This window comes from Acomys russatus, chromosome 20, assembly GCF_903995435.1.
Source record: "Acomys russatus chromosome 20, mAcoRus1.1, whole genome shotgun sequence".
NCBI classification, from domain to species: Eukaryota; Metazoa; Chordata; class Mammalia; order Rodentia; family Muridae; genus Acomys; species Acomys russatus.
The window spans coordinates 51,915,564-51,939,948 of NC_067156.1; the positions used below are offsets into that span (position 1 = coordinate 51,915,564).

At 46.1% G+C, this 24,385-nt stretch overlaps 1 non-coding gene across 1 annotated transcript; it reads right to left on the minus strand.

The window, feature by feature from the left end:
- Window positions 1-9,866: 9,866 nt before the first annotated feature.
- LOC127204856 (U6 spliceosomal RNA) lies at window positions 9,867-9,973 on the minus strand. The gene has a single exon (XR_007832544.1). It is a non-coding gene; the product is annotated as a U6 spliceosomal RNA (small nuclear RNA).
- Window positions 9,974-24,385: the final 14,412 nt, after the last annotated feature.

A 24,385-nucleotide genomic window follows, 5' to 3' on the forward strand; every position in this document is an offset into this window, starting at 1 on the left:
CACAGAGAAATCCTGTCTCGGAAAGAAAAAAAAAGAGCCAGGTAGAGCCGGGTGTGGTGGCGCACACCTTCAATCCCAGCACTCAGGGAGGCAGATTCCAGGCCAGCCTGGTCTACAGAGCAAGTCCAGGACAGTAAGGGATACACGGAGAAACCCTGTCTCAAAAAAGAAAGCAAAACAAAAAGGAGCCAGGTAGGATTCTTCAGGTCTGTGTCACATCCTTACTCTTGATTACCTACCCTGGGTTAAGTGGATACTTGTTTGCTTTTTTTTTTTCCCCCCAGGAAAAGTACCCAAAATACCTCTACTGGTAGTCTGAACCATCAGCGGTTTCTCCTGACGTTACCCATCCTCTCAGTGTTCTCTGAGCTGCCTGCAGCACTGCATCCTGAGCATCTTGAGCACGGCTTCTCTGAACACAGAGAATTTACATTCTAATTCAGGATCTATGGCTAAAACAAGAGAAAGACTTACGCGGGTGACAAATTATATGGTTCAAAATATCCAGGCAGGGAGCTGACAAGATGGCTCAGTGGGTGAGGGAGCTTGCCGCAAAACCCAGGGACCTGCATTCCAACCCCTGCATGATGAAAAGGGAGCACTGACTCCTACAAGTTGTCCTCTGACCTTTCACACATGCCCCTGCCAAACACAACAAAGTAAATGTGATTTTTAGAAATATCCAGATAGAAAGACAGGAGGAGATCATCAAGGACTTACCAGGATAAAAGAGTCTGATTCAGAAGCTGAAGGAGGGGGGAGTATTTGGATTTAAAAAAACAAACAAAAAAACCATAAGGGACTTAGCAGGTAGATAATACACCCTGCAAGCTTGACAACCTAAATTCAACTCCCAGAACCCATGTGAAAGCCGGATGCGGAAGCACATTCAGGACGCCAGCACTCCTACAGCAAGGACGGAAGCGGAGACAGGAGATCCAGCTGGAACAGACAGGCTGTACCCTGCCAGAGTTGCATAGCCAGGTCTTCACTGGGATTTGCATATGTGCAGGGATTTGCATATGTGGAGGGAATGCGCTCCAAAGTGTCAGGCTTTGTCTTTTTAATCCCAGGATGCAAGGCAATTGGCTTTTTATCAATGAACCTGTTTTGAAAGTAAAAGTGTTTGGAGAAAAGCAGCTAACTGGAAATTATAGGTGATGTAATTTATGACAGAAATAGACAGTTTAGTGCAAAGAACAAAAGATCATTTGTAATTTTTTGTTTGTTTTTTGAGACAGGGTTTCTCTGTGTAGCCTTGGCTGTCCTGGACTCACTTTGTAGACCAGGATGGCCTCGAACTCACAGAGATCCGCCTGCCTCTGCCTCCTGAGTGCTGGAATTAAAGGAGTGCACTACCACATCCAGCTAAGAGTGCATTTCTAATTTGCACTCTAAACACTCTAAAACAAAACAAAGGAAAGGAAGAACAGTGGGAAAAAATCCAGAAACCCAGCGAGAAAGTTGGCTTGATGAGCAGCCTGTGTGAGGGAGAGCATGTGCTGGTGACAAAACACGTGGAGCATCATTCTGAGCTCGGGCTCGACTCTTTCTTTTTCTTTTCTTTTCTTTTTTTTTTTTTTTTTTTTTTGTTTTTCGAGACAAGGTGTCTCTGTGTAGCCTTGGCCATCCTGGACTCACTTTGTAGACCAGGCTGGCCTCGAACTCACATCGATCCGCCTGCCTCTGCCTCCCGAGTGCTGGGATTAAAGGCATGCGCCACCACACCCGGCATCGACTCTTTCTTTTTCCCAGTTCCTATGCGATTTACATGCAACACATTCCCAAGAACAGCATAACAGATACCAGAAGTTTCCTTGAATAGACCAGCGAGGGACATATAACCTACTTGCAATGAAGATCCTGGCCACCTACCCTAGAGATGAGAAACTGTTCACTTTAGCCAAGTACAGGAAGGCCTCATTCATTTTCTTCTTCGTGAAAGTAAAATTTAGCTGGCCGTAGTGGCACACGCCTTTAATCTCAGCACTCAGGAGGCAGTCCAAGACAGCCAAGATAACATAGGGAAACCCTGTCTCAAAAGAAAAAATGAAATAAAAATAAATAAATAAATAAAAGGGCTCCTTTAATAGTTAGGTACAAAGGATCCAACTGGGTAGAGTTAACTTGAGGGTTCATGATCATCAGTAGCATTCAGTAATCCTGTTTGTCCCCTCCCTCCCCCAAGACAGGGTTTCTTTGTGTAGCCTTGGCTATCTTGGACTTGAACTCACAGAGATCGGCCTGTCTTTGCCCCCCAAGTGCTAGGATTAAAGGGGTGCACCACCACTGCCACCACCCTCACCGACAATAATACTGTTCTTACAAATACTGCACTAATACAAGTGGGCACCAGATTGTGCTAGTTGGGACTTGTCAGCTTGACACAATCCAGGGCCATCTGAGAAGAGGAACTTGAAGTGAGAAAATGCCTCCATCAGCTTGACCTGTAGCAAGGTGTGAGCATTTTCTTTAACAATGATAGATGTGGAAGGACCAAGTCCCCTGTGGGTGGTGCCACTTCTGGGCAGGTGGTCTTGTGTTGTATAAGAAAGCAAGGTGGAGGGCTAGGCATGGTGGCACACGCCTTTAATCCCAGCACTTGGGAGGCAAAGGCAGGTGGATCACTGTGAGTTCGAGGCCAGCCTGGTCTACAAAGTGAGTCTAGGACAGCCAAAGCTATCACAGAGAAACCTTGTCTCGGAAAAAAAAAAAAAAAGAAAGAAAGAAAGAAAGAAAGGTGGAGCCGGGCGTGGTGGCACATGCCTCGAATCCCAGCACTCAGGAGGCAGAGGCAGGCGGATTGCTGTGAGTTCGAGGCCAGCCTGGTCTACAAAACGAGTCCAGAACAGCCAAGGCTAATACAGAGAGACCCTGTCTTGAGAACCAAAAAAAAAAAAAAAAGCAAGCAAGGTGGTGGTGGTAGTAGTGGTGGCAGTGGCAGTAGTGCGGTGGCGCACGCCTTTAATCCCAGAACTTGGGAGGCAGAGGCAGGTGAATCTCTGTGAGTTCGAGGCTAGCCTGTTCTACAAGAGGCCAGGACAGCCAGGACTACACAGAGAAGCCCTATCTCGAAAAACCAAAGAAAGAAAGAAAGCTGAATGCTGGGCAGTGGTGGTGCACACCTTTAATCCTAGCACTCCGGAGGCAGAGGCAGGTGCATCTCTGAGTTCAAGACTAAGATGAGCTAGTTCCAGGACAGCCAGGACAGCCAGGACAACACACACACACACACACACACACACACACACACACACACACACACACACACACACACAAACCTGACTTGGAAAAAGAAAAAAGAAAGAATAAGACTCCTTGTAGTTCCAATAAATATGTTTAATTTGCTATTTGTAGTTATGGTGAGCATTTGATAGTTATTATTAAACTGTCCTGTGTGGACTTAGTATTAATCCAAGTTTGGGAAGAATTGTTTGGAAAGGAAAAGAAACACATGTATCAGGTCACAGTCACTATATTTGGGTTTAAATTTCAAAAGGATAATAGAGATTACAAACAGGGATTGTCCACTGAAGCTGGGGTTGCCAATGCCTTTCTCCTTAGCAATTGTTGGACGCAGTTCCCAGCAACTCTCTTGAGAGACATGATTCTCCTTCTCTCTAGTCCGTATTCTCAGAAAGGAAACAGCTTCTGCTTTCTGCTGCACTTCCGAAGGAAGATGGAGCCGCATTCTGAAGGGCTGTGTAGATATCATTCAGACCTGAGGCAGGTCTTCAGAAGTGAGCGCGCCCAGAAGGAGGCCAAAGGCGAGCAATTCGCAAGGAGAGCTTGGATTGTTTCTGCCTCCGGAGGAATTTCTCATTTATGAAGACAAGAAACAAATAATGGAAACTTTCGGCACAGTCATGTTCACCCAGATGGGAAGAGCTTTCCAGCCCTAGAGAATCTTATCTTTGAGGCTCTGCCAGGAGCTGAGGACAATACAACCAAGAGTTGGGTTAGAAACACACCTTTCTACAAAGGCGTGGGATTCTTGGAGCAAAATCCAGACACCCTTTTGGGAGGTCTTTGTTTTATATCATGTTTTTACTCTACAGCTTTCTGTTCTCTACTTTTGTTTAAATCCTAGCCCCTCCTGTGAGGCTGAGAGACAGCGTAGAACCAAAGATAGAGAGCAGAGTTACAGAGAGAAACAGCTCTCTGTCTCTGTCTCCGTCTGTCTGTCTCTCTCTCTCTCTCTCTCTCTCAATTTTGTTGTTGCTGTTGTGAGGGTGGGAGTTGGTTGGTTGGTTTGGTATCTTTGGTTTGGTTTGATTTGAGCAATGACTTTGTTGATCTCTTGTTGCTGGGAACTCATCATGGAGTCCACACTGGCCTCAGACCTCATAGCAACCGTCCTGCTTAGCCTCCCAAATGCTGAGGTTACAGGGAAGCACACCACACCTGGCCAGACTTTCTCTGAACTATGACATGGGGTTTTGTTTGTTTGTTTATGTTTTCCTTTGCCTCTTTGTTGTTTGTCTGTTTTTTGTTTGTTTGAGACAAGGTCTCACTAGGCTGGCCTGGGACTTGCTAAATAGACCAGGCTGACCACAAACTCACAGAGATCTCAGTCTGCCCTGCTTCTGATTCCTGAGTGCTGGGATTAGAAGCATGACAATGACATGTTTTTATAATAGCTGTCAGGACTTCCTAAGAGAAATGAACCATTAAAAAATAATAGATAGTTTTCATGCAGCATGAGTTCTCAGAGATTTTTCTTTTCTTTCTTTTTTTTTTTGGAAGAAATTATTCAAAGCTGTCTTCGAATAATCTGTCAGTTGAAAGTCTCTGATAGAAAGCAGAGTGAAAACGGCTCACAAGAGGGAGTCAGAAATGGTCATTTCAGCACCAGGTGCAGCTTGTGTGACTTGAGAGCAGAAAGCAGTACAGAGCGCTGACAGTCACGGCACTGGAGGCTTAGGAAGCACTTCCGGGCTTCTAGGACTCACAGTACAGCTCACGAGGCTCGCCTAGCATGGGCTCCACATATGCCTGAGCGTGCACATGGCGCTCAGAGGACAAGCTGAGAAAACTGCTTCTCTCTTTCCTCCATGTGGGTCGCAGCCAGCACCTTTACCCACTGCGACATCTCTCTGCCCCACCCTCTTTCATAATGACCATATTAGAAGAATAACAGAACTCAGTCAATGGATAAGGTGCTTTAACCACGTGGTGAGTATCAACTGAGTGGCCTGCCATTAAGGTCCAGTTGCTCAGCGAGGAGAGACTCGAGCAGGTGTAAATAATGTGAAGTCAAGTCCAGGCCAAACTTACTAGAAAGATCTTGAAGCGATACAACCACCCCAGCAGACTTGCGTGCTAACTCACAAGGCTGCACATTCCCCCTGAACTCTCACTAACACATGCTCTCCCCGGGCTATGGGTGAAGAACCTGAACCTTAGCTATGGTCTGGATGCTTCCAGAGGTCCTGCATCTGCAAGCTTGTGTAGCTCAGACCTTGTTTTCAAAGCCTGCCCTCTTAAGGACACTAAGAGGTCACCGTGCAGATGGAGCTGGCGGTCAGCAGTCTATTTGTGATGGTTGAAGGCAAATAACTGTTTTGAGGGCATCTTGTAGCTAACTCTATGGTAACCACGATTTGGGGGATTTTTGCTTCGTTTTGTCTTGTTTTTTGTTTGTTTGTTTGTTTGTTTGTTTTGAGACAGGGTTTCTCTATAGTCCTGGCTGTCCTGGGTCTTTTTAGACCAGGCTAGCCCTCAACTCAGAGATTTGCCTGCCTCTGCTTCCTGAGTGCTGGGATTGAAGGTGTGCGCTATGCCAGCCCAGCATTACCCATTAACCATGGTTTTATTTCTGTACCTCACAATGTGTTGATAAGGAGCTTCTGGATCTAAAAGTGAAGTTTGCTTCTAGAGCAGTGAATTCCTAAAGAATTAGACAGGGGCCTATCCAGGTGGCACACCAGGTAAATGTGATTTCTTTTTTAATTTTAGGTGCATTGGTGTTTTACCTGCATGTATGTCTGTGTAAGGGTGTCAGACTCTCTGGAACTGGAGTTAAAGACAATTGTGAGCTGCCACGTGGATGCTGGGGCTTGAACCTGGGTCCTCTGGAAAATCAACAGTCAGTGCTCTTAGCCACAGAGCCATCTCTTCAGCCCCCAGGTAAAGCTGATTTCTGACAACCTGAGTCTGATGCCTGGAACCCATGTAGTAGAAGGAGAGAATTAACTCCCACACGTAGTTCTCTGACCTCCACCTGTGCTCTTGGTATTCACACACATACACACACACACACACACACACACACACACACACGCACACACACACACAATTAAATGTAATAAAAATAAATTAGGGATGGTCGTCGGTGGTGGTGGTGGCGGCGGCGGCGCATACCTTTAATCCCAGCATTTAGGAGGCAGAGGCAGGTTAATCTCTGAGTCCCAGTCCAGCCTGGTCTACAGAGTGAATTCCAGGACACCCAAGGTCACAGAGATAAACCTTATCTCGAAAAGCCAAAATAAATAAATAAGTAAACAAACAAACAAATTAGGGATCACAGCATTAGGGAGATATCTCAGTCAGTAGAGTGCTAGCTGATACAAAAGCAGGACCTGAGTTTAGAACCCCAGTGCCTATGGAAAAGGGGGTGGGGTGAGACCTAGGGGCATGTATCTGTAATCCCAGCCCTGGCCAGGCAAAGACAAGCAGATCCCTAGAGTTCACTGGCCAGACTGACCAGCTGAAATGGAGAGTCCAAGGTTCGGTGAAAGACACTGGCCTCCAAAAAAAAAAAAAAAAAAAAAAAGAGAGAGAGAGAGATTGACTGAGGAGGACATCTCTGGCCTCTAAATGCCCTTACATACTTAGGCATCCACACTCCAATACACATGTGCACGTGTACACACACACACACAATTGGGAATTAGCCCATGAGCGTGCCTTTCACATATATACCTTTAAGTCTCAAGTCTACCGGAGCACCTACCTCTTATCCAACTCTCCCACCAAGCCAAAGTTTCGTCTGCCCTAAGTCATCCATAGCCCAGGTACCAATTAGCTGTTGCATCTACAACCAATCCTGTGAAAATATTCAAATCCTCTGACCCAGAGCTGGTTACCTTGCCCTGCTTTGCCTTACCCCTTAGGGGGAAAAACCAAAAAACAAAAAACAAGAAAAGCCCTGCTTCCATGTTCCATCTTTACATTCTTGCTAAACAAAACCTGGAGTTCATCCAGCACTCTTACCTGACAGGCGTAATGTGTGGCATTAAAAGCCACAGGCAAGGCTCCTTTCCTGGAGGGAGGAGCCCAGCTCAAACTGAAAGGCCAGCAGAGATAGAAGGATAGTGGCTGCTATTCACTGGACAAGGAAATGTGCTTACACAAGGCTGTGTGCTTACCTAGGGACATCTTATTATGTAGCCCAGGCCGATCTCTAATTCACGTCAATCTGCTGCCCCAGCCTCCCAAGAGCTGAGCTTACAGGTACGTGCCTACATACCTGCTGAAGGTTTTCTTGTGTGCAAGCATTCACGCCTTCGAGTTTATGGGCCATAACTCAATGCAGGAAGTGTCTCCTGCTGTTGATGTCACCATCTGTCACAAACATCCTGGCCTGTAGTTTGTTTGGACCTTAGTGATCAGGCTGAGGGACTGTTGTTACCTCAGCTGCCAAGAAAGCACAGAATAGGGGGCTGGAGAGATGGCTCGGCAGTTAAGAGCACCAGCAGCTCTTCCAGAAGTCCCAGGTTCAAATCCCAGCACCCACATGGCAGCTCACAATTGTCTATAACTCCAGTTCCAAGGAACCAGACACCCTCACATAGACATATGTGCAAGAAAAACAATACAAAGACAAAAAACAAACAAAAACAAAACCATCAATGCTTGTAAAAATAAATGTCATCAAAAAAGAAGAAATGAAATGTGGATTTACAAACAGGAAATAAAAAGGCAAGAAAGCACAGAATGAGGTTCACATACCGAGGCCAGTGGACAAAGTCAAGTTAATCCTGCAGAAGGCTGGGCATGATGGTTTATGCCTGTTAATCCCAGCTCACACGAAGCTAAGCAAGAGCAACACCCTGAGTTATAAATGAGCCTGGGCAAAAGAAGCCGGGCGGTAGTGGTGCGCACCTTTAATCTCAACACTCAGGAGGCAGAGGCAGGTGGATCGCTGTGAGTTCAAGGCCAGCCTGGTCTACAAAGCGAGTGCAGGACAGCCAAGGCTACACAGAGAAACCTTGTCTTGAAAAACCAAAAAGAAAAAAACAAAAACAAAAGAAGCCGGGCAGTGGTGGTGCACACCTTTAATCCCAGCACTTGGGAGGCAGAGGCAGGTGGATCGCTGTGAATTCGAGGCCAGCCTGGTATCCAAATCAAGTCCAGGACAACCAAGGCTACACAGAGAAAGCCTGTCTCAAAAAACCAACCAAACAAACAAACAAACAGACAAAAACAAAAGAAAGCCATGAGCGGTGGTACATGCTTTAATCCCAGCACTCGAGAGGCAGAGGCAGGCAGATCTCTGTGAGTTCGAGGCCAGCCTGGTCTACAGAGTGAGTCCAAGACAGCCAGGTCTGTTATGCAGAGAAACCTTGTCTTGAAAGCCCCCCCCCAATTCCCCCCCAAAGAAATTGCATTAAAGTCATTGACAAAAATGTGTGTGTGTGTGTCTGTGTGTGTGTTGTATGTACTTGTTAGTGTAGGTGTGTGCAGATTGCATGGATGTGTATAAACACAGGTGTGAAGGCCCAAGGCTGAAATCAACTGTCTTTCCTCCATCTATGTTTTTGAGATCGGCTAGGCTTCCTGGTCTCAGGGACCCACCTGTCTCTATGTCTCCCATGCTGGAGTTGCAGGCACATGTCTCCACACACAGTTTTTTATGTGGGCTCTGGGGAGATGAACTCAGATCCTCAAGTTTATAGGGCAGACATTTTACCAACTGAGCCGTCTCCCCAGCCTTCGGGCGCAACATCTGAAATGAATATCTTAATGATCGCCGGTGTCTACGTGTGTAATGCTCAGAAGAATTTGACCCCAGGGTTAAGGAGCAAAGGGAACAGACGTGATATAAAGACAGATGCCAAGGCTTATATGTCAATTTAGTCATCCATCAGATGTTATCTGTAGGTTGCAGGAAAAAGCCAGTGTTTATCAAAGCTCCCCTTCAAATTCTGAGAAGTAACCTAGGCAACCGTTACCATCAACCGCACCCGAGGTCTCGTCTACTGCAGGTCACTGGGAAGTCAATAATGTTTTTCCCAGCTTTGGGACCTCCAAAATTAGGAGTTTCCAGGTCAACAAAGAGCAAATGCTGTGCTTTTTCTTTGACAGGATGATACTGAGTTTGATTCTGGGGCCCCGCCGAGGGCATTTCATGGAACAGGATTTTCTAGATAATAGATTTCCCAGCTGTCGTTGGGAGAGTGTGTGACTGCCATGAGCCATACTGTTTTAGCTTGGTTTAGTCCTGTGGAGCCCCTTGTCTGTAAACATTCCAGCTTTGTGACCTAATCTACCATCTTATCAGAAAGCTATTGAAAGTATGCTTTCAGTGAGTTTTCAAGGTAAGGGGCCCAGAGTTTATTTTCCATGTGTCCCCTTTAAGTGGCTCCTGACTCTTTGAGGACCATGTGCCCCATTATAAACCCATGGGTAAAAATTCTAATGTGGGGGCTGAAGACGTAGCTCCATTGGTAGAGGGCTTGTGTGGCATACACAAAACTGTGGGTTCGGTCCCCAGCCTTGCATAAAGTGGATTTGGGGCACATACCTGTAATCTTTGCTTTCAAGAGCTAGTGGCAGAATGATCAGTTCAAGGTCATGTTCTGCTATATAGGATTTCAAGACCAGATGGGCTACCTGAGACCCTGCATTTTGCTTTGTCTTTTTTAAATATGGAACGCTTCACGAATTTGCATGTTATCCTTGCACAGGGGCCATGCTAATCTTCTCTGTATCGTTCCAGTTTTAGTACATGTGTTGCCAAAGCGAGCACTTGCTTTGTCTTTTGTTTGGTTTGCTTTGGTGGTTGTTTTTTGTATGTTTGTTTGTTTGGTGTGGGGGACATCCTTTTAAGACCCCCCCAAGCTCATAGTAAGAGCTACTCCTTTCTGGCTATAAGCTAGCTTTTCCAGTAAGACTACTGGTAAAATCAGATAAAGGCCAGCTGCCTGCGAGCAGCAGTTCTGGGAACTTTTTCCTGACTAACCAGATCTTTTACAACTTCCCTCTCTCTCTGGAATTTCTCCCCCTTCTGTGATTATAGCAGCTGTAAAGGTAGACACCTGCTGGAGCAGTTCACAGTTAGGTATCCATAGCAACCCTCGCTTATGCAAATACCCATCACCACCCCCACTCCGTGCCTATAAAAACCCTGTGAATTTTTTCAATAAACGAGGTTTGATCAGAATCCAGACTTGCCTCCTGTTTCTCGTGTCTTCTGTCCTATCCCACTCACACATCCCTTCTCAGGTTTCATTTGAAGACCACGCAGGACGAGGCAGTTCGGTTGGTTGGTTGTTGTTTTGTTTTTTGTTTTTTGTTTTTTGTTTTTCTAGACAGGGTTTCTCTGTGTAACAGTCTTGGCTGTCCTGAACTCACTCTGTAGACCAAGCTAGCCTCCGAACTCACAGAATCCACCTGCCTCTGCCTCCCAGTGCTGGGATTAAAGGCATGTGCCACCACGCCTGGCTATTGTTTTGTCTTTAAGAAAAATTGAAGTATAGTCGGTGGTGGTGAATGCCTTTAATCCCAGCCCTTGGGAGGCAGAGGCAGGTAGATCTCTGTGAGTTCAAGGCCAGCCTGGCCTACGAAGTGAGTTCCAGGACAGCCAGGGCTGTTACATAGAGAAATCCTATCTCAAAAACAAAACAAAACAAAACAAACCCCAAAACTAAAAGAAACTTAAAAATTAAAATTAAATATTGTGTGGGCTTGGTGATATGTGCTTTTAGCCTCAGCATTTGAGAAGCAGAGGCAGGAGGACTTCTTTAAGTTTGAAGCCAGCCTGGAACTACATGATAAATTCTAGGCTAGTCAAGGCTATATAATGAGACTGTCTCCGAGACATCTAGAGACTGGGCATCTAGTTTAACCCAGGAGGAATTGATTTAGGAGACTTCCTATAGAATAAAGCATGCTTTCGACAGTTCCTTTTATTAGATCACAGCAATGCTTTCATAGCATTATGCACAATTTTACCTATTTCCACTCATCTGGGAGCCTGTGGCCTCTGAAAGTACGAGAATAATCTCGTGTGGCATGTGTTATGTTTGTGTGCATATGTGTGTACAGCTGTACTCACTCATACGTGCGTCTCTGGGCACCAGAGTGGCTCCCTGTCCCCTCTCTCCCTCCCTTCCTTCCCCTCTTTCCCCCCTCCTCTGTTACTGCATTTGTTTATTTATAAGACTGTGTGAGCATGAGGGTGCATACACCATAGCATGTGTGTGGAAGTCAGAGGACAGCCCATAGGAAGCAATCCTGTCTTTCTATTGTGTGAGTCCCAGGAATTGACCTCGGTTCATCAAGCTTGGCAGGAAGCAGTTTTACCCAACAAGCCATTTTATTGGCCTTCTGCCTTGTTTTGTTTCTGGTTGGTTGGTTTGTATTTAAGATTAATTTATGTGAACAGGTGGTAGCACACGGGTTTTTGTTTTGTTTTGTTTTGGTTGGTTGGTTGGTTTTGTTTTGGGTTTTTTGTTGTTGTTGTTGTTGTGTTGTTGTTTTTAGCACATGCTTTTAATCCCCGCATTTGGGAGGCAGAAACAGGTGGATCTCTGTGAATTAGAGGCCAGCCTGGTCTACAGAGTTCCAGAACAGCCAAAGTTACACAGAGAAACCCTTGAAAAACAAAGCAAAACAAAATGTCCAAGTGTATTTAGTGCATGTGTACTTATGTGCATGTGTATCAGCTGTGTGCCCGGTACCCATGGAGGCCCAAAGAACGTGTCAACCACCTGGAACTCTTGTTCTGGACTGTTGTAATCCATGTGGACACCATGAACTCAACCTGGGTTCTCTGAAAGGATAGCAAGAATGATTAACCGCTAGCCCCATCCACCTTGGTTTTTGAGATAGAGCCTTTCACTGAACCTAGTTCACAGTTTGGGCTGGCCTGGCTGGCTACTGAGCCCATACGATCTTCCATCTCTGTGGTATTGAACACACTGGAGTTACATGTTCTACCAGGCCTGGCTGTCTATGTGTGTGTTAGGGCTCCAAATTCATGTCTTTGTGCTTGCTCAGCAGGCAGTTTACCCACCGAGCCATCTCTGCAGCCCTGAGTTGTTCTTCAAAGAGCTAAGAATATGGCTTGGTGGTAGAATGCTTGGCTAGCATATACAAGACCCTGAGTTTGAGCCCCAGCACTGAAAAAAAGTGATTTTTAATATAAAGCTATACCTATCAAAGGTTGATTTTTTTTCTCTCTCTCTCAGTCAACATCTTGGTTGATTCATGGAACTGCAGAAGTCCAGACTCTCGGTTCCAGCAATGTTTGCTTTCCTCATCTTTCCCAACAATAAACATTGTGACTGCATACCCAGCCACCCAGACATTGCTCTCTGGCTTCCCTAGGCCGACAAGTGTGGTCAGTGGACTAAATGGGGACCCACGGATGGATGGATGGATGTGAAATCACAGTGGCTCATAACACTTCGCTTTGCTCTTTTCCTTGCTTTAGTTTGGTTTGGTTTGTGATTTGTCTGTTTTCTCTCCTGCACTGTCCTTTCTTACATCCTTACAGTAGGAACATGACGTCACTGAAAGGACTGTTCCCTGAAGATTGCTATTGTTCAACTTGTCCATCCTGTTTAAGTATCTGCTATTTGACTCACAGCTAAGGCAGATCATTACTAATTCAGTGGCAAACGGTGCAAGGGAAGAGAGTGAGGAGGTAGGCACTTAGAAACAAAATTAATAGTCGCATGGCTTAACCGAGACTGCCTCATAGGGCAATGGAAACAATACTACTGATAATGGCTTGCTTTGTAAAGTATGTGGCTTTGATGACTTCAAATTGTTTCCTCTTTGGATCCCTACAGTAACTACCTGGGTTAGAGAGATGAGGGTACTTCAGTAACACCTCTCAACTGAAGCCTTCCCCTGTTGGCCTGAGGGGCTGTTTTCTCTGTCCTGCCTCCCCACCTGGTCTGACTCTATTTAGCATTGACAGAACCTGAGTCCTCTGCAAGAGCAATGAGTGCTCTTAACCACTGAGCTATCTCCCCGACCTTGATTATAATTTCTTTAATGACGATGAAGTCGTAGTTCAGAGAGAGACTGAAGCAATGTCCCTCTGAAATTCATGTTTTGAAACTCCAGCCCTTACCAAGTGTGGAGCTAGGGCTGTCTGAAATAGTCGAGGTGAAATGAGAACATGGAAGTGGCACCCAAGTGTGACCAGCAGCACCCTTACAAGGAGAGAAAGACAGCAAGGATTTACACAGAGAGGGAAGGCTCTGGAGAGACGATATCTGTCCATGCTTGACCTAGGGCTTCAAGTTGACAGAACCCTGATAAGATAAAGTTCTTTATTTTGTGTAGAAATCTCAGCTTGGCCACATCTTTAATCCCAGCACTTGGCAAGCCTTGTCACAAAAACCAAACCAAACCAACCCAACAAACAAAAAATTAAGGGCTAAAATTTTAATTCAGCTGGTAGAATGCTTGCCTAGCATGCATGAGGCCCTGGGTTCAAGCCCCAGCACATGCCTCTAATCCCAGCCCTCAGAAAATAGAGGGAGAAGAATCAAGAAATTAAGGTCATCCTCCTCACCTACATGGAGAGTTTGGGGCCATCCTGAGCTACATGAGATCCTATATCAAAAGGGAGATGGCAAGCCGGGCGTGGTGGCGCACGCCTTTAATCCCAGCACTCGGGAGGCAGAGGCAGGCGGATCGCTGTGAGTTCGAGGCCAGCCTGGTCTACAAAGCGAGTCCATGATGGCCAAGGCTACACAGAGAAACCCTGTCTCGAAAAACAAAAAAAAAACAAAAAAACAAAAAAAAAAAAGGGAGATGGCACAGTTGGTAAATTGCTTGCCTGCCGTGCAAACTGGAGGACCTGAGTTTGGATTCTTAGTGTCCACCTAAAAGGCCAGCATAAGCACACAGCTGTAACCCAGGGTTGGAGAAACAGATAGGAGGAACCCTTCACTAGCACTGGCCAGCCAGCCTTGCTGAACCTGGGGAGCCTGAGGTTCCTTGAGAGAGCTGCCTCCAAAAATTAGGTGGCAAGTGATTGAGGAAGATGCCTGATTCACTCACCGTCACGTGCACACATGCTCAAACACAAATATGTGCAAACACTCATGCACACATAAAACAGACACACACACAAAACACAGCACAGCACACACAGTTTAAACGGCAGATGAGCCGGGCGTGGTGGCGCACGCCTTTAATCCCAGCACTCGGGAGGGAGAGGCAGGCGGATTGCTGTGAGTTCGAGGCCAGCCTGTCTACAAAGTGAGTCCAGGATGGCCAAGGCTACACAGAGAAACCTTGTCTCGAAAAACCAAAAACAAACAAACAAACCAAAAAAAAAAAAAAAAAAAAAAAAAAAAAAAAAAAAAAAAAAAACCATAAAGGCAGGAGGGAAATGGTGGCAGGCATCCAGGCCAGGGAGCTGAGAGAGCACATCTGTACCAACAGGCAGAAAGCTTGGAGAACCGACGGTATGTGGGGATGAAGCTATAACGTCTCCAGCATCTCCTTCCTCAAGCAAGACTTTACCCCCTGTGATCCCTTTCCCTTTCCCACTGGGGCCAGCTATTCCAATACTAGAGGCTATGGGGGCATTTCCCATCGAAACCATCACACACACCACTACCATTACCACCACTACCCCGCCCCGGTGTTTTTGTTTGTTTGAGGCAAAAAGCCTCAAACTTTTTACTTAATGGTGCTTGAGTGGAACAGAGCCCTAGACTCCCAGGCCTCAACCTCTTCAGGAGCTGGGACTGCAAGCACCGTGCCAGGCTTGACGTGGTTTCGAATGACAGAACATGTCGAACATATACAGAATCCTAAAGCACGTTATGTTGCACTCCCGCGTACCTTTCGCCCAGCCTTGTCAATGATGAACTCAAGGCAACATACCCTCTCCCTGCGTCCCTTTATCCCCCAAATTATTACAAAGCAAAAACTCAGATATCCGCAAGTATTTGATCGGGGCTCTCTAAAAGACAAGGAATACTGTCAGTCTTTGTATACTCCCATGCTGGTTCGATTTTTGTCAACTTAACACAAGCTAGGAAGAGGGAATGACATTGAAGAGATTGCGTGTATCAGGTGGGCCAGCAGGCAAGCCTGTGGGCCGTTTTCTTGATTGGCAATTGATGTGGAAAATCCCTGCCCTCTGTGGCCGATACTGTTACTTGGCAGGTGGTCCTGGGTGCTAGGAGAAGGCAGGCTGAGCAAGCCTGTAAGCAGCATCCCTCCAGGTCCTCTGCTTCCTCCATTCTTGCCTCTAGGTTCCTACCTTGAGTTCCTACCTGAACTTCCTTTCCTGATGGAGTGAGTGTGACCTGCAAACTGTAAGCTGAAACAAACCCTTTCTAATCCTAAATTGGTTTTGTGTCAGTGTTTATCATGGAAACAAAATGGCCTCACTAGGATGGTTTGCTTCTTGGGGCCACCCTAGCCTGTGAGCTGGGTGAGGACCTAGCTTAGCCCCTTCTTGTCTTCAAGCAACCTGCTCAAGTAGAGAACGCAGTACTCAGGAGGGGGCCTACGCTTGGTTAATGTTCTCTAGTTGCTATCTTTAGAGTCTTAACTTTGGAACAAGGGCTTTGCATTTTTGCTTTTTTAATTACATTTTTTTGTGGTGGGGGTGGGGGAACTGTGACATGCATGTGGAAGTCACGGGACAACTTGGGAGGGAGTGTTGATTCTCTCCTTCCACCATGTGGGTCCCAGGGGTAGTCAGGCTAGGGGTCAAGTGCTTTTACCTGCTGAGCCACCTCACCACTCTTTATTTCCATCCTGCCCTGGAACTCAAAAACCACGTGTCTGGTTCTGGCTGTAGCTATCCACACAGTAAATACATAACCAGTAAGGAGAACGTTGTACCAGGCTCTCTCTGGGTCTATCCTAAACCGCCCATCCTTCCCCCCCCCCCCCCCAGCTCAGGAGCGGCACCAGCATCCTTGCAAAAATGAGTAGATCCAAAACATAGGAATCAGACTGCGGATGTAGCTTAGCAGATAAGAAGCGTGTGTGCCATAAGCCAGGCGTGGGGCGGCACACTGTGAATCCCAACACTTCGGGAGGCAGAAGCAGGTGGATCGTTGTGAGTTCAAGACCCTCCGGGTCTACAAAGAGAGCCTAGGATGACAGCCAAGGCTACACAGAGAAACCCTGACTGAGGATGTGGGGAGGGTGTGCCATACATGCACGGACCCCTGGGTTCTTCCTTCCCCAGTGCTATGTAAACCAGATGCAACTGTGCCCACCTGTAATCCCAGCCTTGGGGGAGGTACTGGAGTTCAAGGCCAACTTCTGCTACACCGAAAGTTCAAGGCCAACCTGGGGTTCATAAGAGGAAATCCCAAAATGAATAATTAACGAAAACATAAAACCTGGTACCCTTTTATCTCCTCCGTCTCCTTCAGCCTCTCCCATGCCCCTACCATGCAAGGGACTGGCACATCCTGCCAACTTCTGTGAAAGATGAACAGGGAAGAGGAGCTGGTTTTGAGCTGGCTTTTGCAAGGCAAGCTTCACATTTGCTCGGATTTCTGCTTGCCTGTGGGCCGGGGCCCCATGGGTGTGGCTTAGTTTTGGATTCCCCCAGGTACTACTACTGGTGGTTTATTCGGGAGGTGACTCCAGGAAGCTCTGTGAGTCAATGCGGAAATGAGACAGGGACCACAACAGAGACACGAGTGTGTGTTTCTGATGGGTTATCTCTTTACACAACTGGGGTTTCATCCTGTACGGTACCTCCTGAGAGACTCCAGAGGACGACGACTCATAAAGAATTGTCCCCCTGGAAGGAGAGGAAGCAAGAGGATGTATCCACCCAGTCCTGTGTCCTGTTTGGTTCCCTGGGGTTTTGCTGCCTGTGCTACAGATTTCACCACTGTTAAGCACACATCCTATCACTGGGCTACCCCACCAGTGCCCCGAAAGCCTATGTATTTGTGTTGCTCCAGGGAACTATCTCTGCAGCTTTTCCTGTCAGTGTGCATGCTAGCCAAGCACACATCTGCAGCCAAGAAAGGGCTGTTGACTGGGAGGCAACGGGCCTGAGGGAAGAAGCCTAGACAGCCTAGGCTGGTGATGTAATTCTGTTTGTAGAATTACTTGCCCTGGATTTGGCTCCCAGAATCCCGCAAATTGGATGTAATGGTTTATGCGTAATTCCAGCCTTGGTGAGGTGGGAGTGAGAGGACCATCTCTGGCTATGTAGCAAATTTGAGGCTAGCCTGAGCTACATGAGACCCTGTCTCAAAAGCCAAAATCAAACCAAAACAAAAGAAGGCATTGGACACAGGGGAACGCCACCAGTTGGCTATTTCTTCATTCATACTTGCCTCTTGCCAGTCTGAGCAGTGGGACTGAGGTGACAAGGACATTTCTAGCCTTTATTTTGACAACAGTTTTGTTTGGTAACGGTGAGGTGGAAGTTTAGACTTCCACAGGGATATTTTCTTTTTTGGACTAGAGAATAAATATTTCCCTATCTAGAAAAGGGCCTGTCCTATTTATCCTCAGGAAATTCCTTCACTTGTCAAAAACACCCATGAGATTTTTGTGGGACGATATGGAGGAAATGGCAGTACTGTTTACTCTTTTGTCTTGCTGAAGATTTCTGGGTCATTCTAGACCCTACTTCCTTTCATAAGAAAGAAGTTGGGAGCCGGGCTTGGCGGCACATGCCTTTAATCCCAGCACTCAGGAGGCAGAGGCAGGTGGATTGCTGTGAGTTCGAGGCTAGCCTGGTCTACAAAGTGAATCCAGGACAGCCAAGCTACACAGAGAAACCCTGTCTCAAAAAACCAGAAAAAAAGAAAAGAAAGAAGTTGGCCTCACGTGTCTACATTCATTTACACTTAAAGCAGGTACCATTGTTGCCTGGAATATTCTACATTTATCAGAAAGCAACCTGTTTTGGGTTTTTTGTTGTTGTTTTTGGTTGGTTTTTCTATTTTTTCTTTCTTTTTCTTTTCTTTCTTTGTTTTTTGGTTTTTTTGTTTGTTTGTTTGTTTTTTTGAGACGGGGTTTCTCTGTGTAGCCTTGGCTGTCCTGGAACTCTCTCTGTGGATCAGGCTGGCCTGGAACTCAAAGAGATCCTCCTGCCTCTGCCTCCCAAGTGCTGGGATTAAAGGCATGCACCACCGCCCAGCTGGTTGGTCGGTTTTTCAAGACAGGGTTTCCCAGTGTAGCCTTGGCTGTCTGGACTCAGAGAGATCAGCCTGCTTCTGCCTCCCTGTGCACTGGGATTAACAGCACCTGGCTCTGTTTACCATTTTTAAATAGTTTTGTTGTTGCTTTGGTTTGGAGACAATGTCTCATTCTGTTTCTTTCTTTTATATTTATTTAGTTGCTTGTTTTTTTTGTTTTTGGAGGCAGGGTCTGCCAATTATATAGCTGGGGCTGACTAGGGTGGCCTCAAACTCACAGAGAGTCAAGCTCCCAGAGAGTCTCACACCTCTGCTCCTATGTGCTGGGATTAAAAGCATGATCCTGACTTCAGTTGGTTTTTTTTTTTTTTCTTTAAACTGTATTTATATATTTATTTTTAGTTGTTAGTTTTATCTGTGACTCCCATAGTGGGCATGCGCATATCAGAGGACAACTTTGGAGTGTCGTTTGGTCCCCCTCTTCCTGCCGAGTGGGTTCCAGAGATCAAATTCAGGTCAGTGTGAAAACCAGCTAAAGATTTCGTTTGTTTTTGGTTTTTTCGAAACAGGGTCTCTCTGTGTAGCCTTGGCTTTCCTGGACTCACTTTGTAGACCAGTCTGGCCTTGAACTCACAGTGATCCACCTGCCTCTGTCTCCCGAGTGCTGGGATTCAAGGCGTGCGCCACCGCCACCCAGTGCAAGATTTTCTTTGTTATGCAGAGCCAGGGATTGAATCTGGGATCTCAAGCAATTAGAAGTGCTCTCATAGAGATACATCACCAGCCCTAAGTGTGTGTATGTGGGTGTGTGGGGGGGTGTCTGTTTGTGTGTGGGGGGGTAGGGTGTGTCTATGGGTGTGGGTGTCTGTTTGTGTGGGGGTGGAGTGGGGTGTGTCTGTGGGTGGGTGGGAGTGAGGGGATGGGGATAGGTGGGTGTGCCTGTGTAGGGCAGAAGAGGGCAGCAGATCCCCTGGAGGTGGAGTTACAAGGGACTGAGTTGTCGATGCTGGTGCTGAGAACCAAACTGTGGTCCTTCCTCTACAAGAGCAGCAAACACTCTAATCACCAAGCCATCTCTCCAGCCCCTGCACTTCTTTTTTCGTTGATATATGTAAGAGTTTTGTCAGATGGCAAAGCAGCTGAGATAAAAGAGCTGGGACGCAAACCTTAACGGTAGGTGTTAGTACACTTGAGTTCATAAAAGAGCTGCTGGACTGTCCTCGGGCAATGTGGCTCAGACCCAAGGTCATTCGTGCCAGTCCGTGTTGGGCTGAAGATGTGCTGGGTATATTGTGCAATGCCTTTAGAGTTTCAGGTTGTAAGACCTGGCGGGGCTAGGTCCTACTTCCCGGAGCGCAGTGAGACACAAGGGTCCAGTTGGATGCAAACAGCAAGGGCTGCTTTATTGATCCATCACTGTTGGGGACAATAGGCCATATGACCAATGTTCTGCCATCTTGTCCAAGTCTGCACTTTTAAGTCTCTGTTTTTCGAGAAACCCTGTCTCAAAAAAAAAAAAAAAAAAAAAAAAAAAAAAAAAAAAAAAAAAAAAAGTCTCTGTTTTTCCCAGAACTTGCCTTTCACCAGAAATTAGCTGACCCTGTTGTGGGTCAGCAGTTAGACTAAAGACAGGTAGAGATGGAGTGACCCTGTTGTGGTTTAGCAGTTAGACTAAAGCTAGATGAAGACAGAGCAAGATGCCCTGTGTGGCAGGACGTTATGACCCTGCCTGGAATTCCCTGTGTTTTGGGATAGTCTGCAGCTGGGTTGCTATAGCAATATGCTTCCCTGCCTTCTGCCTTATAAATGCTGCTGCCTGACTAATAAAGTTTGAGAGCTTGATCAACGTTTAGACTTTCTCTCCTTTGTTTCTTGTATTTTATTTTCATACAGGTGAATCTCCTCCCAAGCTTTAGTCAAATCCCCGCAGGCTGGGGCACATTGCAACAGGGTCTACCAAGCTCTATTGAGCTGGAGACCCTGAATAAGCAAAGTTTGGGTCTTATTTTTTTTAAGATATATTTATTTATTATTATGTACAGTATTCTGCCTGTGTGTACCCCTACAGGCCAGAAGAGGGTATCAGATCACATTATAGATGGGTGTGAGGCACCATGTGGTTGCTGGGAATTGAACTCAGAACCTCTGGAAGAGCGGCCAGTGTTCTTAACCTCTGAACCATCTCTCCAGCCCCAAAGCTTGTGTCTTTTATACTCTTACAGAAGCAGAACTTAGGACAAACATGATTGGTTAGTTGACCTTTAAAATGATTGGTTACTAGTTATTTTATTCTTGAGGGGGCAAGAGCTCAGCTTGGGACATCACATGCTGTCAGGTGCTGGGGACAGGTACAGGATGTGGTTTTAGAACAGCCCCGAGGCCATCTCAGAAGGTACCGAGTGGCCAGGGTTGAAAAACAACTTTTCTATCTTTTCAAAGTGGGTTGTGTGCAAACACAAATAATTCCTACTTTAATGTGATGGCTTTCTAATGAGCAAAATAAATGTCACCTCACAATGAGAAATTGAAGGCATCTAGTTTCTAGGATGTTGCTGAGATTATTTGCCTGGTTAAATTTAATTTTCAGCTATATAACTCATGACACCAATAAGAGACCCAAATTTTATGACGTATTGGGTAGGACAGCCATGTAAAATATTCTATCATGCGTTTAAGATTTTTATTACATTTATTTGACCAGAGGTGCTACAGCGCGCGCGCGCACATGTGTGTGTGTGTGTGTGTGTGTGTGAGAGAGAGAGAGAGAGAGAGAGAGAGAGAGAGAGAGAGAGAGGAGAGGAGGAGAAGAGAGAGGAGAGAGAGAGAGAGAGAGAGAGAGAGAGAGAGAGAGAGAGAGAAGAGAACTTGAGGGAACCAGGTCTCTCCTCCATCTGACTCTGGGGATCAGACTCAGTGCTCAGGCCTTGACAGCAAGTGCACTTACACACCCAGCGGTCTTACTGGCCCCAACTATGCATTTTTATAGTCCTGTGTTTGGGGATCCAACAAGTATGCAGAGGAACATCAGTGCTAGAATTTCAAAGACAATCACACAGCAGGCAATGCAACAATGTGGACTAACTCCAGTGTGGGGAAGAGTGAGCATGGCGGACACCCAAGTAACACCTACTCCATGTCCACTCTGCGTCTGCTAAGCAATCAAATCCAGGACCAAGCTGACAGTGGCACTGCTACCCAAGTTTCCAACTTGATTTTCTTAGAGGTGTGGCTGACCAGTAGGCAGTTCAGGACAAGGAGAGGTGAATGGAAACTTTAGGAATTCCTGGGAAAGTTCTTCATTTCCCTATGAAAGGGAACAAGTGGCACTCCAACCTTTCCCCTTTGTCCCTTGTTCAAGTGGTGAAGTGAAGGTCTGGGCCATGGCAGCTACTTTCCACCAAGGAAGGGCTCTAGGCTCTGCCCTGGGCAACAGTCCTGGTTGTGTGCTGGCTACTTTAACTAGAGTGAGTTGCACAGTTGCTGACTCGATGTGAGAAACTGAGAGGGGCTGGAATTACCTAACACTGTAAATATTCCAGAGACTGTCATAGACTTTAATGTCACCAGCTTCAAAATAGCTCCAGGCTGTGTTGCAAGCTGCTCACCAGGGCAGCCTGCAGACTCACCCACATGGGCAGCACTTCTGTGTTTAGGAGGAATTGCAAACCTCTGAGCTGGTCTAGTGGGCCTCTCAATTATTCCCGTGGCCCTCCTGAGCCCCTTTTGAATCAGACCTGTTGTCTAAGCAAGGGAAGAAGAAGCAAATACACAGAGCTAAAATGGACAAAAAAAAATTTTTTTTTTCCCTCTAGGGTTTTTAAGCCAAATCCTGAGGTTGAGACTTGTTAGCAGGGCCCACCTGCTATCCTTTTAAGTAGATAAAAGACTACATCCACCATTGCCCCTTCTGCTCTCCTCCAGCCCACTCCCCCCACCCCAAACCCTATAATTAAAAAAGCTCTTTTCAGGCGGGGATACAATTCAAGCACCATCATTATGAAAACCCTGCCCGGTTTCTGTGGTTACTGACAACCCCCTTTGTGTAGATCTCATTAAATCAAACCAAGGATTCCTGATTTGGGGTGTGTGTGTATGTGATAATTTCCAGCAAGAAAAAGCTTATGTTGATCTAGGAAATAATGTTGCAAATACAGGTATGACACCACTTTGGATTAGAAAGTAATATTATTTCTCTTGCTGGTGCCGCTAGTAAATCAACCGTGAGAAATTGATAATGGTTTTACCCAGCATGCCCTTTCCCTGTCCTGGTAGCATTCTCTGTCATCACTGAAAGGGAGACTCACAGCTTTCTCTGAAAAGCTATTTCACTGTCAGATCTTTACGGAGACAAATGAAACTATTTTCATCCTGTACATCTTGGATTGTTAAGAGCAATCTACTTTTCATAGATAAAGAAAATGATTCTTTGCCAAACCCTGAGTAATAGCAGGTTTTCCTTAAACCTTGAAAAGTAAAGTGTGGGCTGGTGAGATGGTCCAGCAGGTAAAGACAATTACCAGCAAACTTGATAACCTAAGGTGTAGTATTCCTAACACGTGCACACACACACACACATGCACACACACACCCACACCATAGAGAGAGGCATGAATGCATATACATGTACAAAATAAAATGTAAATTAAACTTTTAAACTAGCATAACAAAGAAGAGGCTCCTGCATTTTACCTAGGCCTACTTTATGCTAGCTGCTATTATATTTTTCCCACCTTAAAGTTTGCCATACTAAGCCAGGCATGGTGGTGCACGCCTTTAATCCCAGCACTCGGGAGGTAGAGGCAGGCAGATCGCTGTGAGTTCGAGGCCAGCCTGGTCTACAAAGTGAGTCCAGGATGGCCAAGGCTACACAGAGAAACCCTGTCTCGAAAAACCAAAAAAAAAAAAAAAAGACCTTCCCCTCTGGGACTGGAGAGATGGCCCAGAGGAGCCAGGTTCAAGTCCCAGCACCCACATGGCAGCTCACAACTGTCTGTAACTCAAGTTCCAGTGCAGTGGCTCCAACGCCCTCACACAGATATTCATGTAGGCCAAACACCAAATGTGTGTGTGTGTGTGTGTGTGTGTGTGTGTGTGTGTGTGTGTGTGACCAAGAGTTCAAAGGTAGGAGCTGGAGAGATGGCTCAGAGGTTAAGAGCACTGGCTGCTCTTCCAAAGGTCCTGAGTTCAGTTCCCAGCAACCACGTGAGATCTGATTTCTTCTTCTAGTGTGCAGGTGTACAAGCAGGCAGAAGACTGTATACATAATAAATAAATAAATAAATCCTTGAAAAACAACAAACAACAACAACAACAAAAAGAGTTCAAAGGTTGGGCTAAACAGTGAGCTTTATTGGCTACAGAGTAAAATACCATTACACACACACACACACACACACACACAGAGTATTTGTGCATAATTCACTGTGCACATTGTTACAGAACAGTTTGCTGACAGGACACGGTCCACAAATGAAGCCCTGTGAGAATTCTGAGCTTGTGAGAAAACTCCAAGTAAACAAGGAAAAAAAAAAAAAAAAAAAAAAAGTCTTGCAACCTACTTCCCTAAATAACATGGGCTTGCTCTTGGGCTGTGGTTTTTGTGCCTCTCCCAGATAGAATAAAGACAGTGGGTTTTCCTTACCTTACCCATCATCTTACCATTATTATTTAGATTGATGTTTCCGGGGGCAGTTGTCCTCATGACTGTATAAGCCTAAACTTATGTGACCTTGCCCTTGTGACTGTATTAAACAGGAACTTGAGTGAACTTTGCTCTTGTGACCTTGCCTAATTCTCAGAGCACTGGAAGGACGTAAACTGCCTGATGCCCTGATTAATGGCCACTATGGCATGAAGTCCCACTCTCCCAGGTTCACACTGCCGACAGAGCAGCGGCATTTCCCCCTTGTTTTTTGTTTTTCTTTAATTTTTATGTGTCTTGAGTGTTTCTGCGTGCTGTGCCACATTTGTACGCCACATGATGTGCAGAATCCACCACAGCCAGAAGAGGGTATCAGATCCTCCTGGAACTGGATTTACAGACAGTTGTGAGCTAC